Source organism: Bos javanicus, chromosome 3 (genome assembly GCF_032452875.1).
Source record: "Bos javanicus breed banteng chromosome 3, ARS-OSU_banteng_1.0, whole genome shotgun sequence".
Classification (NCBI taxonomy): Eukaryota; Metazoa; Chordata; class Mammalia; order Artiodactyla; family Bovidae; genus Bos; species Bos javanicus.
Genome location: NC_083870.1, coordinates 28,874,738 through 28,891,711, shown reverse-complemented (window position 1 = coordinate 28,891,711; position 16,974 = coordinate 28,874,738). Strand labels below are relative to the sequence as shown.

The window sequence follows — 16,974 nt, the reverse complement described above, 5'->3', positions numbered from 1 at the left end:
AATATACACATGTACATTTTCAAATTAATTTGAAAACCACTATTTCACCATGACTTACTTAGATCATGACTTTCAATCTCTGCTTTTCTCATGTTTAGACTATAGTTCTAACCATTCAAGTAAGAATGCAATGATATGATCTGTAATACATAGGCCAGCAAGCTGCAAAAACCACATCTCCACTCCTAGCAATCTAGCTAAACGTAGGAGGTAGTAACTCATTTTTCTCACCCTAAGGGAAAATGAACCCAAATCAGAAGGGATTACAGCTGTCATTCCTTCTAAGACTAAACTGTTCCCCAGGGAGGGCACTGGAATCTAGGCTGTATCACTTGCGTCTCATCGCACTTTTAGATGTGCACATCAAACGGAACTGAAACAGAACGTCTCTTTTCTCCTAGTATCTTAGGTTTTTTTCCTCGACCCTTTATCCAATTTGAGAACTACTTTTTAAAAATGGAAAACCATGTATTTTTCAAGCAACTTTAGATAAGAGAGTATGTTAACCCTTAATAAAATTCCTAATAGTACACTTAAATTCTTTTTTAAACCACCACCAACAAAACTTTAAAGAAAACACCATTAGACAAAATGGTAGGTCATTTAAAAAAGAAAAAAGCATATAAAACCAAACAATTACATAAAAAAAGAAGTTCAATGGAAAAAGCAGGTAGCTCAGCAACAGATGCTTGTTTATAAAAAAATTAAAGACAAAAAAAAGGAGGTGGTGGTGGGAGGAATGAACCAGTATATAAATGTTATTTGGCTTTTTTTAAAAATAGGTGGAAAATTCTATAGTTGCTCAACTCACAGCATACAAAAAGTATATTTCAGATGAACTGAGTTAAATGCCTTAACAAATATTAAATAAAAATGTGTGTATTTATAAAGATTTTGGAAAGGGGACTTTCTAGATTTAAAGTCAAAAGAAAAAGGTGCAAGGGAAAGGATCAATGTTCGATTATGTAAAAAGTATAAACTTTTATTCTCAAACCTAAAGAGAACAAAAAAGCACATGTAAATATGTAAGTGCACCATTAAAGAACTTAAGCAAATCAGGTAAGAATTAAACTACTAGAATATAAGCTTCATGAAAACAGGTACTTTTTATTCAAAGCTAAATCTCCAGTGTTACACAGTGTTTAGCACATAGTAAGCACTCATTTGCTGAACTGTGGAAGACAAATAAATTAGTCTTAAAAGATTATTCATTAAAGACAAAATATATAAGCTTCAATTGTGGCAAGCAAATATTTAGATAAAGCAAATTATTCATTTATCAAACTACCAAAGAAAAGATTTAAAAAATATTGAGGAAGTAGGTTAAGAACACGCTAATATTTTTTCATGGTGGTAAACTGGTGTAATCTCTCTGAAATACAATTTAACCACATGTACCAAAACATGGGGGTGTTTTCCTTAATAATTCTACTGTAGGAAACCCATCCTGAGGAAATGTGAACAAGGCTTTATGCAAAATGTGTTCACTAAAATGTTTTAATAACAAATTTCTAGAAACACTCTAAAGTTTAACAATGGGTCAATAAGTCACAGTAATTTATAAAACAACAAAAAATATTTATATGATTTCAACTGGTATTTTAAAAACAAAAAGACCATTAAAATCTACTTTAATACTCACAGACAATAAAATACTTAGAGGGTGTTTTAAGGGCACAGAGGTAAAATTGGTAAATGGGAACAGAATCCAGTACTCCCTTCTCACTCCACCACTCACATTCCTAACAGCTGCTTTATGCACTAAACCATGATGAGCGCCTACAATGTGGCAATGCCGTTCTAGGTTCTACCTGTATAGTAGTGAACACAACAAACAAACATCACCAAGTCCAAGTTTAGACTTTTTCTTCTTGCAACATTTCTTGAATTGTTTCTCCTAACCTAGTCTGCTTGGCTCTCATTAGTTTAGAAAAGGTAGTCCTTTCCCAAGGGGGGAAGGAATCAGATGAATTGGAGACTGCAATGGACACATTTACACTATTGATATTATGTATAAAATAGATAACTAATGAGAACCTACTGGCACAGAAAACTCTACTCAATGTTCTGTGGTGGCCTAAATGCTAAGGAAATCCAAAAGAGGGGATATTTCTAAATATATAGCTGATTCACTTTGCGATATAACAAATCTAAACATTGTAAAGCAATTATACTCCAATAAAAATTAAAAAACAAACAAAAATAAACCAAGGTCACCTAATCACAGACAACTGGGCTTTAAGCTACAGACAATAACGTCCTCGAGCACTCCTTACCACTTCCAGTTTGCCACTGCCCGACTGAAATCAATAAATGTTCAAATAAACTCTTATCAAAAAAACCCCAATCTATTTCACTGTACAACGGTTTTAGAAAATTACTGTTTTCTTAATCTAAACATACCTTCCCTTAACTTCCTCTGCTCCTTTCAGTTTTCTGAATGCAACCGTTTTTCAGACTAACTGCTGTGTTCTGGATATGTTCTAAATAGTTATCCACTGAGGTACATGCCACTACTTCTCTTATTGTACTGTGACCAATAATATAATACAGACAGCGCTGAGTGATTATGTTTCTTGATTCTGTAGACTAAAAAGTTTCAGTAACTTCATATAACTAAGAAAAAAAAAATCCTCTATATTACTTCTTAATAAATCAGTAAAATCAGGTTTTCTCCTTCTATTTCTTATAACTGATCATTTATTACTAAAGAAAAAACTAACCTAATAGGGTTAGTTACTTCATACAAAAACCCTGGAATGCTTATACATAAATATACACATAACTATTTATTACTAAATCTTGAAATGGAAGGATGACAGAATCTGGCAGCACATATGTGGAGACCCCTATGAAAATCAGTCCATTATTCAAAGTCTTTTAATGTTTATTATGCAATCTATATTTCTGCGTACTGATCACTATGCTATCATGAGATACTCTGTCAAATCTTACTGAAAATTTTTTATCTTGTGCTCCTGGACTTTTGATACAAAGAGCAAGCTCGAAAGTTTGTACACCTGACTTTGAAAATCAATCAAGACATGTAAAGTTCCTGTCATGGGTCTCCGTTAACTACTAGCACACTCCAGCAAGTTACCCTGTCATCTTATTCACTGGGGGCTTTAGTTTTCTTTTAATGTTTCTAGCTTTGCTTTCCTTCTGTCATCTTAAACTGTCTTGATCAAAATACTCACCAAAACAATCCATGTCTATCTTTACATGCCAACCAAACTTCTTATAAACCTTATTCTTTCTTGGTACTTTTTAGGGTCAATCCCACTCTTCAATATTTATTCATTCCTAATTATGTACTACTTTAAACTGTTAAAAAAAACAACAACAACAAACAACAAACATCTCTTAAACATGGTTCTCATATGTAGAGAGTAACCTTATCAAGGGTGTATGGAAGGTGGGATGAATTGGGAGATGGGGACTGACATATATATGCTACTATTTATTGAATATAAAATAGATAACTAATGAGAACCCATTGTATAGCACAGGGAACTCTACTCAATGCTCTGTGGTGATTTAAATGGGGAGGGAATCTGTAACAGAGTGGATATATGTATAGGTATGCCTGATTCACTTTGCTGTATAGAAAGAAACTAACGTAACATTGTAAACCAACTATATGCCAATAAAAATTAAAAAAAAAAAAAAAATCTGTGATCTACTGCATTACCAAATCTGTTTTGTTAGCTGCACTCCTTTTAATTGGAATTCACAACTGTACAATGAGAACATGTTTTAATGTCAATATCCCCACTCATTTATCTGTTTGTAAATATTTACTGTATTAGTATTTAGCCTATGTATCGTGAACTAAACTGCTTACTAGAGAAAAAAGAATACAAAGATTAGGTTAAACAAAAAGCACTTCTACTTTAAATCCATTTTCACAATTCATGTCAAGGCAATCAAAGCTCTAGCATCTTGTCTTTTACCCTTATGAATAAAGATAAAAGCTGCGCAATTTCAATCTCCATTATTTTATCTAACTCAGCACAATTGGTAGGAGTCTAAAATTATTTTTAAAAAGTCAGACGAGGAGGGAGAAAGAAACAAACAGAAGAAGCAAGTGGTGAAATAGCCTTAAAACTAAGTAACTAAATGTCTGTTTATGGGTAATTTAAATAAATTGGTATTACTGGTAGTTCTAAATTAAGAAATAATGCTGGTTCACAGTTAAGGTGATTACCACAATTAAGCTTTCAACCTTTAAATAAATTGTAGGTATGGGTCCAGGTGCTTTTTGAAACAGTAATGAAGCTTTTTTAAGACAACAATCTAAGAATGATCTGTTTTCATTCCCCATCTGATTTGATCAATGCATGCATGCTCTGTCACTCAGTCGGGTTCGACTCTGCCACCGACGGACTGTATCCCACCAGGCTCCTCTATCCATGGGATTTCCCAGGCAAGAACACCCGGAATGGGTAGCCATTTTCTCCTGCAGGTAATCTTCCAGACCCAGAGATCAAATCCTCGCCTCCTGCATTGCGGGCAGGCTGTCTGTCACTGAGCTGCCAGAGAAGCATGCATTTTACAAAAGGATTACTACCAAGTGCTCCCCGAAATTATCTTCCTTGGCATTCCTTCCTGGCTACCTCTATTTCTTTAAACACTCTTCTCTTTGGCATTTCTTCCTGAATTACCTATAAAGTGATGACTCCTTTCTGAATTCCAAGTCTTTATTTCTGATTTCAGAAAATCTAGAAACTAAAGATTTAAAAGGAACAACTGCCCTTCACAATCCTACCTCCCCCAAACAACCACTGTTGAGCATTCCATATTACAGTATTTTCTCAACTTTAGATTACTATCTTACAAACAAAATAGATTTCCACAAGTCCCCACTTGAACTTCTCTATTTCTATGAACAAAGGTTTCTAACTTGGACAACTGGATAGACTAAATTAATTCCCTCCAGCCTCATTTTCACATTCAACTGGTCACCAGTACTATTACTTCTACCATTAAAACAAGCAGTGTCTACCTTTTTCTCAGCCTTTACCCTAGCTTTTATCTTTCCTCCACTCTGTCCACTGTTTGTAACACACCTTCCCATTGTCAACTTATCCCTTAAAAGCAGTACCGTTCGTCTTTTAAAGATACACTTGTGAATATATAACTTTAAAATCTGAATTAATAAACTATTTTAGGTTTGAACTACAAAATCCACTAAGTCCTTGCTTATAAACAGCTGATATCTTTCCTGAAGAATAAAGTCAAATATAGTGGGCCCTTTAGAACTGTCCAGCAAGCATCCCTTTCCAGTTAATCTTTCTGTCCCATAAACCTGTATTCTCTACTCTGTTAATAACAGACTACTCAATATACATCATGGGCTTTCAGATTTCCCTAGATCAGTTCATTCAGTTATCTCTAGTGAAGTCGTGCAGTCGTGTCCGACTCTTTGTGACCCTGTGGACTGTAGTATACCAGGCTCTTCCGTCCATGAGATTCTCCAGGCAAGAATACTGGAGTTGGTTACCATTTCCTTCTCCAGGGAATCTTCCCAACCCAGGGACTGAACCTGGGTCTCCCGCATTGGGGGCAGACGCTTTAACCTCTGAGCCACCAGGGAAGCCGGATGAAGTTATCTCTAGATCTCTACCAAAGACCCTTCTCTCTCTTAACAAAGTACTACTCACCTTCAAACGTCCCTTTTCCTGCACATTTTCTTTACCCAAGATTACCGCAAACAAGACTGCAAAGGGCTTTCCTTTCTGAAGCCCTAATTTCTAAATAGTACCAATGGAGTTTTCTATGAGACCAAGAAATCAAGAGATCTGCATATATGAATAAATATCATCTTGGGTGAAAAAATCCCAGTTCTGGCCATAAATATTGTCCTCATCTAAGAAAAGACAATTAAGTTAAATAAAATAAACTAGCGTTGATATTTTCAGACGAAGAGTTGAAAAATATAAACTGTTTTCAGAATACTTTTAGAAGAGAGTAGATTAAGATTTTATACTTAACCAAATAATTAGGAAATCCAGAATTATAAACTAACTCTTGCCAACAGGAAACGATAAACCTACCTCGCAGTGATAATCAAATATTGCACTTTCAGTAGTATTTGCTGATTCTTCTTTTTCAGCAGACGTTTCAAAGAATGAAAGTTGCTAGTATTAAAAAAAAAAAAAAAAAGAGCGAGAGAAAACGATCTATCAAGCTAATAAAGAATACAACTGCTGCTGCACCGGGCAATCTCACAGTACAGCACTGAAGAAAACAAAGACTACTAGCAGCGTTGGGAAGTGCTCTTTCGAAGCTGTTGAGTAGGCACAAACTTCTTGTTTCAGATCAAGTGTTGTGTCTTCAACTTAAGTGTACTCTTCTTTGGTCTTGTTGGTTGTTTCGAGGTTTGTTCCTTGCCTGATCTGAACTTGAAGCAGCAGTTTCAGGTGGTAAAGTCTGTTCTGTTACACTTCATACTAGAGATAAGAAATTAAGACATTAAGTAAATAATCAGGGATAGAAGGTAGGTAGAGGGAAAAGCTCATCTCATTAACTTAGAATCAAGCAATGCAGAAAACTTGGAAGCATACACATTCATCACTTAGGCAATCTCTCAAGTGTTAATGGATACCTTTTGTGGTATTGTACACTCAAACTCTGAAATTATTTCACATTCCTTATTGATATGCCTTCCCCACAAATAAATTCAGTTATATAATGTTCTACTTAATGTAGCGTTTTATAACTACCTAGCACTGTGTTATGAACTGTGGAAAATATGAACGAATTTCCTGTCGTCAGAGAATTTATACTCATTGAAAAAGTCACACATGAGAAAAAAATTAATTATAGAACAAAATATCAAAAATTAATTTGCTCAACTAATATATGGATATCTACTACTGACATACTATTTGAGAAATACTACTTATGGTTTATTCATCACTATCTGGGCATTAAAGCTACATGGTCAGAGGCTTTTAAAGAGGTGGCATTATTTCAGTTTAATTAGGAGAAATAGGCAGATTTTTGAGAAAAAGAAAACAGTTGAGTATTCTAGGCATAAACTGTAACATAAACCAAACTAGAATACACAATTAAATCATAAGTCCCTTGAAAGCAGAGACCATGTATTTGATTTTCTATACCTGACATCAAGGGAGCTTTATTTGTGAATGACTGTTACAACAAGTGTGGTGTGTTGCTGCAGAGGAATCAATAGACTAGCCTGGTTAGAACAGAGTGCTGGGTTAAAGTGAAATGAGATATATGGTTTGACAGATGTACCAGAGCCAGATTATGAAGCATTTCAACTTGATATATAACAAGAAACAGAGAGCATTAATTCTTGATGAAACGATATGAAGTCCTGAAATCCTATGAGATGACTTCATGAAGGAAACAGACATCTCATTTGAGTTGTTGCCATAAGCAGGTAAGAAATGTCTTGAGAAGAGAAACAATTGAGAAGAAAACAAAAGAGAAATGAAATGTCTATTTCACCACAAAATTGTGCTTTTATTAGCTGTACAAAAATGATTATTTTGCAGTGCCTCAAATGTTAGCTAAAATGGTGCTGTTAACCAAAATGACATACGGGGAAAAGTAAAGGAGGATTTGGTTTTAGATATGCGGAGAAATGGACAGTATATTTGAAGAACATCAGAAATCAGAATGACTACAAGGTGAGGTCAGAGCTGGTGAAACAGCTTAGAGGAGGAGAGCTCAATACTAATCACCAGTAAATGCTACAAAGTTATTTAATCTCCCTGAATTTCAGTTTCTACAATGCAAAATGAAAACTCAGTAGCAGCTGATCTACTGCCATTGGGTAAATATTCCATGACTTTATACTGTAACTTCAAATATCAAATGTTACATTTGTTCAATCTTTCAGTTTTATTTGGATCATTCACCTATTACCCAGACTAGACGCTTCTTTGAACAATGGTTCTCCAATCACTGGGAAGACTATGTCCAGTCCCCACTCAAACAGTAACCTGAATGGCCTGACTCAGGGCCACTTCTGTAACGACCCTCCGTCTCCATCTACACATCCAATTGTGCAAGTCTTATCAATATTTCAAGGTATCTTTTATATTCATCTTTTGTTCTAAATGACCTATTTGTCCAGTCAGACAACACATTTGCTAAACTTCAGTATCAACTCTTCCCACATTCTGTCACATAACACTACCAGACTGACTTAGCTAAAATTCCATCTCACTCATCTCCTTATCCAAAATCCTCAGTGATTTTCCCAGCACTCTAAATGGGAATTTCTTAATCCTGACTGCAAATCCAACCCACTCGGACAACTTGGGGCGGGGGGTGCATGGGGAATCGAAGCCTGGATCCCAACATGAGATTCAAATTTAACTGGGTTTAGGTCCTAGGCACTGGGATATTTTCCTCTTCCACCCACTTCCCCAAGGTGTTTCTGACTTCCAGCCAGCATTGAACCACCATCACTCAAGGTGTGTTTTGTTCTACTTTACATCTTTCTTCTGCTCTCCAATTCTAGATTGGTACATTTTCCTTCCTAATTCTTAAAACATAACTCTTGGGAGATTTCTTTATGCATATGGGTCTCGCCACAAAGTATATATTTTGTCATCTTAAACGTTACCAAAAAAAAAAAGAAATCCCTTCTTGACCATTCTAGCACAGATTACCTAATTCCCACTAAAGGGGGCATTAACTCCCACTGATGGCATCATTCTTTTTTGGTACCAAATTTTCTGCACTTGGTTTACAGGTTTATGTATCGTGTTCCTTTAATACGCTTCAAATTTCTGAGAGACAAACTCAAGTTTCTTTCTTTATCACAGGCCACTTTGGTACCTTACTAGGTACTAAACTTACCACAGCAGAAACTAATGTAGCAAAAAGACAATGATAGATAATAAGCAAAAGACAATTCAAGTTGGTATACAGTTCTACCAACTGTAAAAAATTTTGTTTTTACTGAACTAGATAGTCTTAATTATCCAACCAAGAAGTTTTGAAGTGTCTTTGAAAAAAGACACCCACCTGGAATTGAAATAAACTGGCTATTCACTCATGCCAAGATTATTAGATTCATGGGTGGTACTGACGAATAATTTTGCTTTAATCCTAAGTGTACCCCCTACAGCATCCCCCGTACCCCGCTGTCCCCAGACACTTGATATACAGAGCACTAATTTAAAAAAACTAGGGGACTTCCCTGGTGGTTGGTCCAATGGTTAAGACTCTGTGCTTCCACTGCATCGGGCATGGGTTTGGTTCCCGCTCGGGGAACTAAGATCCCATATACTGCAGTGTGGCCAAAAAACCCACAAAATCTAAGGAGCAATTTAAATGTGAATCTGAGAGTCTTCCTGACCACTAGGTAATTAACTTCTTTCCCTTTGCTCTGTATGGGAACACTATCACCACTAATTATCAACAACTATGCCTTGCTGTTTTAGCAATTAACGCCAATTCTTTTACTTGAACTGAAAATCCAAAGAGTCATGCCCTATTTCACCTTCCTTAAAATTATCATCACCTGTCTTACTGTCTCCTCTAGTTGGCTGCTTTATTTCAAAGAGCTAGCTGAAGCCAGGCACATAGTAGGTACTAAAATAATACATATGTTGAACCAGTACATTTTTACAGCATTACTTCATCTAAAGTGCTATCATATAACCTAGTTTATCATTTTGACAAATTATACTCAAAGTCTGTACAGCATTCACTTGGGAAGAATGTTAAAGAAATGATAAACCAGTCTTTAAGTCTCTCCACCTAATCCACTCTGTTTAAATTACTTTCATTGAAAACAACAGCAAAGACCCAAATAGACAGCATGGAACTGAAAAGGTTCTCTGTTGATTTATGACCAATACTCATTCCTGCCTTAACTCCGAAGTTCATAATTCTTTTTTTTCCCCTCAGTTCATATTTCCTGATGCAGTAACTCAAGACAAGTTTAATTTTATATAAACTAAGTTTTCAGTTTCACTTTGGGATCTAAGGAAAGTGATAAAAATTTAGATAATTAACCACCTCAAAACAATTTAAGTCATCACCATGTTGAGTGGAAATAAAAGAATATCAAATTGCTGCAACTATCTTTTTGTATATATAGGTTCACTGTAGTAAAAACAATTGTGATTACTAGACACTTAAAATTATACCCTCCCATCACTTAACTTCTTTTATATACACTAATACTTTGAAATAGGACAAACAGCAGTGTGGAAAGAAGCTGAAGAAATCCTCCAGACACAAAAATCAGAACAGTGCAGACCAGCACTGTCCAACAGAAATATTGTACAAGTCACATATGGAACTTAAAATATCCTAATAATCATATTAATGCTGAAAGAAACCAGTGAAATTCATTTTAATTAAGTGTCTTATTTAGCCAAATCCAAATGTCATCACTTCCCACAGGCAATCGACATATTTTTAATATCCCTTGAAATCGAATGTTTGTTTTATATTTCAGCACATTTCAATTCAGAACTGTACACAGTTCAAGGGCACGAAGGCCACACAAAGCTAGTCGCTACCACAGTGGCCGGAGCAGGTACAGACTAATTACGGGAAAAGGCATTGCCATGCCCAATAAAGCAAAAGCAAATGTAAGGCCGTTGGGCAAAGATCTTCGCTGATAAAAAGCAGCAGTACCTAGCAAACTTGCCCATAGAAAGAGTTTGCAATTGGCAGTTTACACTTACTATCAATACATCCAAGAAGCAGAAGTCCAAACAACTAACTTGTTATATACCAGCTGCAACCGCAAACCAATGGATAGTCCACAGGTTCAATGTGAATAAATTGCTGAATTTATTTTCAACTATAATGTTTTACCTCAATATTAAAGGGCATATAATGCTCCCAAAATAATCTTTCAACGCACCGTACTCAGTTTAATACCTCTAAAAAAATGTATCACAAGAGAAACATCTAAGTAAATGGGAAAAGTTTTGAATTATTCAGTTTTTTAACTAGACACTCATACATGCAAGTGGAAAACACTCCAATACAAGACAAAGAAATTTTTAAAAATCGTAATTTGGCAGAAATTATTTAACAGCAAGAAATGATGGGATTCAAGAAAACAAGTTACTCCCAACACAGCAACGTCACCACTGAAGACACTCCTGCTATTAAGTCTTAAAGAATAGTTATAATTCTTCTAGTTATAATTCTCTATTATGAAAAATCCTACAAGTTAGAGCTCTCCATAAGACAGTCTGGGTTAAAGATCTCAAAGTAGTTCCCACTTTGTTTTTTGAGAAGATGATAAATCAACACCTTGTATTTTACAAGATCAAGATTTTTATTTTGTAATAAAGTCCTTAAATTCAACTCCTTAGAAATCTGCCCACACCACATTTCCATTTTTAAACTACCTTGTTAAAAGTATGGTCCTCACAACAATGTGAATGAACTTAATGCTAATGAACTGTACACTTGAAAAAAAGGTTAAAAAGGTAAATTCCATTCTGTATTTTACAATTTGAAAGAAAAAAATAATCTTAAAAATGTTGGCCCTACATCGTGTGTCTTTAAGTGGAGAGAAGGGAAAACAGGAATAAGATAAAGCAGGACAAGTCAGTTTTCACATTCTCATTTTTTATTTGGTAGGAATTTACCAGAATTTTCAACCAAACTCTAAAGGTCATACCTGTTAAGTCAGAACTTATTTACAAAAAAGGAAAACCTATCTTCTGCGCCTCAAATACTTTACTTTTCAACTCAGCTGCTATAAATACTCATCTGGATGGTAAGCATCCAGAGCAGCTGCAAAATCACTCAAACCACTACCATCTCTTTTATTTCGGGCCTATGGCTACAAGGCAAAAAAAAAAAAAAAAAAAAACAAGGTTGAAAAATTTTCAAGATTTTATGACTCGTCTACGCCTGTTCAAGTATATAAACCCCCTCCTGACCCACACCATGAATACCCAATATTGGTTAGTACCAAAATGACACCAAGGCATTACACTGGCCCTCAATGTAGTATTGAAAATGCTCGCCTTCTAGAAACTCAAATTGAAAATTACTCAGCGTTTTTTAACAGTAACTTAATATTTGCGCCAATAATTTGATCACTACATTTTACAGATTAATAGCTCTAGTCAATAGCTGCCAGTTCACACCATCCTGATAAAAAGCTTAATCACAGGAAATATTCCAAGATTTAACTATCACAGGCGTCCTCTCCTGCTTTATTATCCTGCCTACCAACTGTTTAAGAGGATCACATTGTTTCGCTCATTTTAGGTGCAAAACAAGGAAATTACCTCGGATAACGTTCAGCCTTTTCTATTTGCGGAATGAAGGCTGTTTTATTAGAATGTTCCCTCCCTTACTTGTAAGTTAAGCAAGGGAGGAGCTATCCGGGTGTTTCCAAAGGAAAACCTTAAAGCACAAAGAACCGTGGCATTAAGATTTCCTACTTAGGATAGAATGGTAAGAACCTCAAAGTGTCTGCGACTAGAGCTCCAAAAAAACTACACAGAATGACCAAGTCAAGCCTTTCATTGCACAACATGGGCCAGGCTCTTACACTGCAAGAACCCGAGAAGGTGGTAAGAAGAACGCCACCGAGCTCTTAAAAGAGTTTGTTTTAACCCTAGAATTAGACGGGTGAGAGCCCTGTGCCTAAGTTCAGTGGCCGGTTCTCTTTCTCAAGAAGCTAAAGGAGAGGGTTAGACGGGGAAGCTGGGGTTCAGACCCAAGATAAAACAGCTCCGGGTGAATGGCAATAAAGATGACACTTCGGCTGGGCTACCGTGCCAGAAGTGGCCGAAGAAAGGAGGTGTCTCTAAGCAACTTAGATGGAGCGGGGTCTCAGTTCATACACAAAGGAAGGGCCACTGCCGCACTGCGCTCTGGTACTAGTAGGCAGTTCCGCAAGCAGGTGATGGCTAAAAAACTATAGTGTCCAGAGTCAGAGTAGGCCGCTCTCCTCCGCCTCCGGCTCTTCCAGTCTCACACAAAGGACCGCGCCACCACCCCCTCGCCCCGCCCGCCGGGACTTGTAGTTCTCGTTTCTCCCACCAAGCGGCTGAGGGGGAAACAGCCAGACTACAACTCCCAACAGCCTCCGCGCCCGAGCCCCGCACCCCTGCCTCCATCTTGGCTGCGGTCGGAGCCTCCATTTTCGCTCCCTCCCCCCACTTTAGTCACCAGCACCACCACGCGCTGCCTCCTGGCCTCCAATCTTCACTTCGGCTCTGCAGCCTGATGTCAGGCCTAGACAGTTGAACGGGGGACGGGTGGAAAAGCCCGGGGTGGGGATTCAGGGCGAGGTGTTATCTACCCGGAGCTCTAGGAGTGCCCACCCTGACTCAGAGGTCTCTCCCGTTTGTCTTGATTTTTTCATCCGCCCTTAACTTGGCTTCCTGCTACCCCCATTTGGACCCTGAGGTCGTACTCACCCCAACAGCTCAGCGCCCCCTCTCCAGCGCCGCCATAAGCAGCACGGCCCGGTACGTAGGAATAAATCTCGCTTCTCTCGCGAGACTTGCAGGCTCCGAGCGCGTGCACAGGAAGGGGAGGGGGAGTGTATCCTTAGTACGCCTGCGCACGAGGGCTGAATGACGCCAGCCAGTGTGCTGTGCTTAACCACAACGGAGGTGGTGTCTAAATTCCCCTAGATCCCCTCCCCCTTGAGCTGCGGAAATCAATCTCTGTTTACTGACTCCACTGGGACGCACGGGGCGGGGTGTTGGTGGACTTTCAGTGTCTCTGATCTTAGCAAACTTGAATATGCTTTAGGCTGCGAGACCAGGGTGAACCTCCAGGGAGAACAATTTGGAGGACGTATCAGAAATGTCATATAAAGGATTTCTATTTCCTCAGCGATAATCCAGAAGTTCCCAAACCGCAGTTTCATTTTTTTCACATTGGAGGCTTTCTTGTCTGCTACATTAGACTGGAATTTTATTTAGTATAGAGTTAGATTTTTAGCAAGCTAATTTGAACGCCCTAAGTGAGAACTTTATCTCCCATAAACTATGTTGCTTGCAACAGACAGTGAGTGAGCGAGGTATCATGGCTATTAAACTCCTTCAACTGACCTTTCTAGTTACTGGAAGGTGTTCATAGTGTGATCCACGGTGCTAAATCGGTAACCAAAAGGTTGAAATCAGGGTAAATGGGTGATTTATCTCATAAGGAGAGAGGGTAGGAGGGAAATGTTAATTCTGGCCACAGAAAAGTTTAATGAATTATACCTTGCCAAAGATCAGGCAGTCCTTTTTGGTGAGAGGAATGCTTTTCTGTGGCTCTCTCACTTGAGAACACTGGATTAAAAAATGACCAGTCATGCTTCTGAGAATTTGCCCACCCACTTTATTTTCCCTCTCAATACTTATTTGTCCTGCATCTTTTATGTGTCGTCGCTAGGATGTATAATAGTAACAACAAATGGACATGGTGCTCTCCTCAAGGAACTTTCAGTCTAGCATCATTTAATCACAAAACCAAAATCCGAACATACGCATTGAAATAACTGCAATGAAGGAAAGGTGCACAGTGTTATGAGAGTATGTAACCTTGGATTATAAGAGGAGGTAGTATCTTACTTCTGATGTTCAAAGATGTTTTCTCCAACTCTTCTGCTATTGGCCTAATCCCACAAGATGCCCCTTCTCTTTGATGCTTCCCCACCCCCACCCCCACCCCAGCTTTCCCAGGCTGCACTGTCAATGCTTTTATGAAAACTCACTCTGTTTTTGCTAGTTTATACTAGCTAGTGATACTTTAGAACGGGGCCTGTGACATTCATCTTTGCATCGCTCTATCCTGACAATGCCTGACATAGACAACCTTCAAAAGTTTGTTGAATGAATAGCACTGAACGACAATATAAGAAGTTGTTAGAAAGTGGAGTGTTCTGTTGGGAAGTACAGAATGTAAATGCATCAGACTAGCTGTTTTGTTTCCTCTGTTCGAATCTTAAATTGAGATTTCTCTGCCCCAGTAATAGGTCCATTTGGATATTCCAATCTAATGTTACAGAGAAACTGCCCTGGGCTCTTGCACTAGAAATAAGGTCATGTGAAGCCGGGCTAAAAGTAGAATTAGGTCTCAAATATCACAGCAATGGGAAATGTAAAAAATAATAGTCTCACTAAATTCTGTAAGTACAAATCCTATTAATGAGAATAAACTCTCAATTTCTACCATCACATGTAACTTCTAAAGACCTTAAACCATGTAAGACCTTAAACCATTTTATCATCTTTATTCTGATACAGCTCAATTGCCTTTATATTCCCCCTTGATCCATAATTAGTATCAAATTATATTTAAGACAAAATGCAAATATGTATAAACCCAGAAGCATATATTTTAGCTTCCAAGCATTAAAAAAAGTAAGAGATGGAGTAATTTGATTTAAATCACTGGCTTAAATGATTTAGTCTTTATACAAGTACTACTCATAGGTTTCATTTTTAGGTAGAGATAGGTTTCATTTTTAGATCACATTTTAAGGCAATAATATTTATTCAAATTAATTTTGAAGCCAAGTAAAAAAATCCAAAATGTTTTCATGTTTATTTTTTTAACTGAAGTTAATTAAAGCACAAGCTTGTGAAGTTACTTGGAAAATCATTTCCTATACAAAAGGATAATCACAGATTTGGGGAAGATATTAAGTCCATTAAGGAATAATAATCAGAATTTTTAAATTGCATATTTTATTTATCGTACTAATTTTTATTTCTGAGAAACTTAAATAGACAATGAAATTGATTGTAGTTGTTTTTTTATTCTTACAATTACCAATAAGCACATTTTTCCAGAGTCTACTTGAGAATCGAAAGTAAGTATCCTCTACACATTTATAATATTTTCTTGGAGCAGTGATGGAGAGATTTTTGTCAGTTCTCTGTGAAATGAGATAGATAAGATCAATGTAGAGATTTCTTTTAAATTTTTATTTAATTTGAACAAATTTTAATTGATTCAAGATTTAAGACTGTTTTTATTCTCATATGTCTTTCCTAGCTAGGGAAGGTAATGGGAATTTCCTGTATAAAATATGGTAATAGTGAATGGCAAATGGATCCACATTCAAAATTTCAGAACAGGAAAACACAAGTTAGAGCAAAAACTTTCATAAAGAATATTACTTCTATAGGAATCAAATAAGACTTAATCTTAGAACCCCACAATCCAAAACTTTTATTCATCAGCAAGCCCCCAAACAGTTAAACTGATTTTTTGAGAATAACATATAAGAATAGCAATTATTAGAATTTAAATAAGAATAAGGCGAAAGCTTAATATAATGCTTCCCTTTAAAATGTCAACATTGCACTTAACAGAAGAATTATGTTGACAAGCTAAGCTCCACACTAAAAGTAATAACCATAACATCTGTCAATTAGCCAGAAAAAAGCATAGAGCAAAGCCTATTTCAAATTTAATTAAAAATAAAGCCAATTGCATTTAGAATAAAATCCATACTCTTTTACCATGATGTACAAGGCTATAAATGAACTAGTCCCTGCTAAGTCTGTAACTCCTGATTCACTGTGTTTCAATCCACTGACACCGCATTGCAAATTTGTTCAGACTTCAGAATTCTTACCTTTTCTCTTGCCTCTGCCTGGAATGCTCTTTCCCCAAATCATTAGATATTTGGCACTTTCTCATCACTCAAGCCCAGATGTTACCACCTCACAAAGATCTTTTCTAAAGTAAAAGTAACCACTATTACTATTACTCTCCATATTACCACTATTACCATTACTCTTTATAATATTAGCTTATTTTATTATCTTTCAGCTCAGTTCAGTTCAGTGACTCAGTCATGTCTGAGTCTTTGCAACCCCATGGACTGCAGCATGCCAGGCCTCCCTGTCCATCACCAGCTCCTGGAGTTTTACTCAAACTCATGTCCATTGAGTTGGTGATGCCATCCAACCATCTCATCCTCTGTCGTCCCCTTCTCCCGCCTTCAATCTTTCCCAGTCAGCGTCAGGGTCTTTTCCGATGAGTCAG

At 37.0% G+C, this 16,974-nt stretch overlaps 1 protein-coding gene across 2 annotated transcripts in view; it reads right to left on the bottom strand.

The window, feature by feature from the left end:
• CSDE1 (cold shock domain containing E1) overlaps window positions 1-13,507 on the bottom strand; it is a 35,583-nt gene extending 22,076 nt beyond the window's left edge. For both annotated transcript variants that reach the window (XM_061410508.1, XM_061410515.1), the window contains exons 1-2: window positions 13,398-13,507; window positions 6,057-6,452 (exon numbers count right to left, since the gene is read on the bottom strand). The gene's annotated coding sequence lies outside the window, so the exon portion shown is untranslated. The remainder of the gene's footprint in view (window positions 1-6,056; window positions 6,453-13,397) is intronic.
• Between the last annotated feature and the right edge of the window lie 3,467 nt (window positions 13,508-16,974).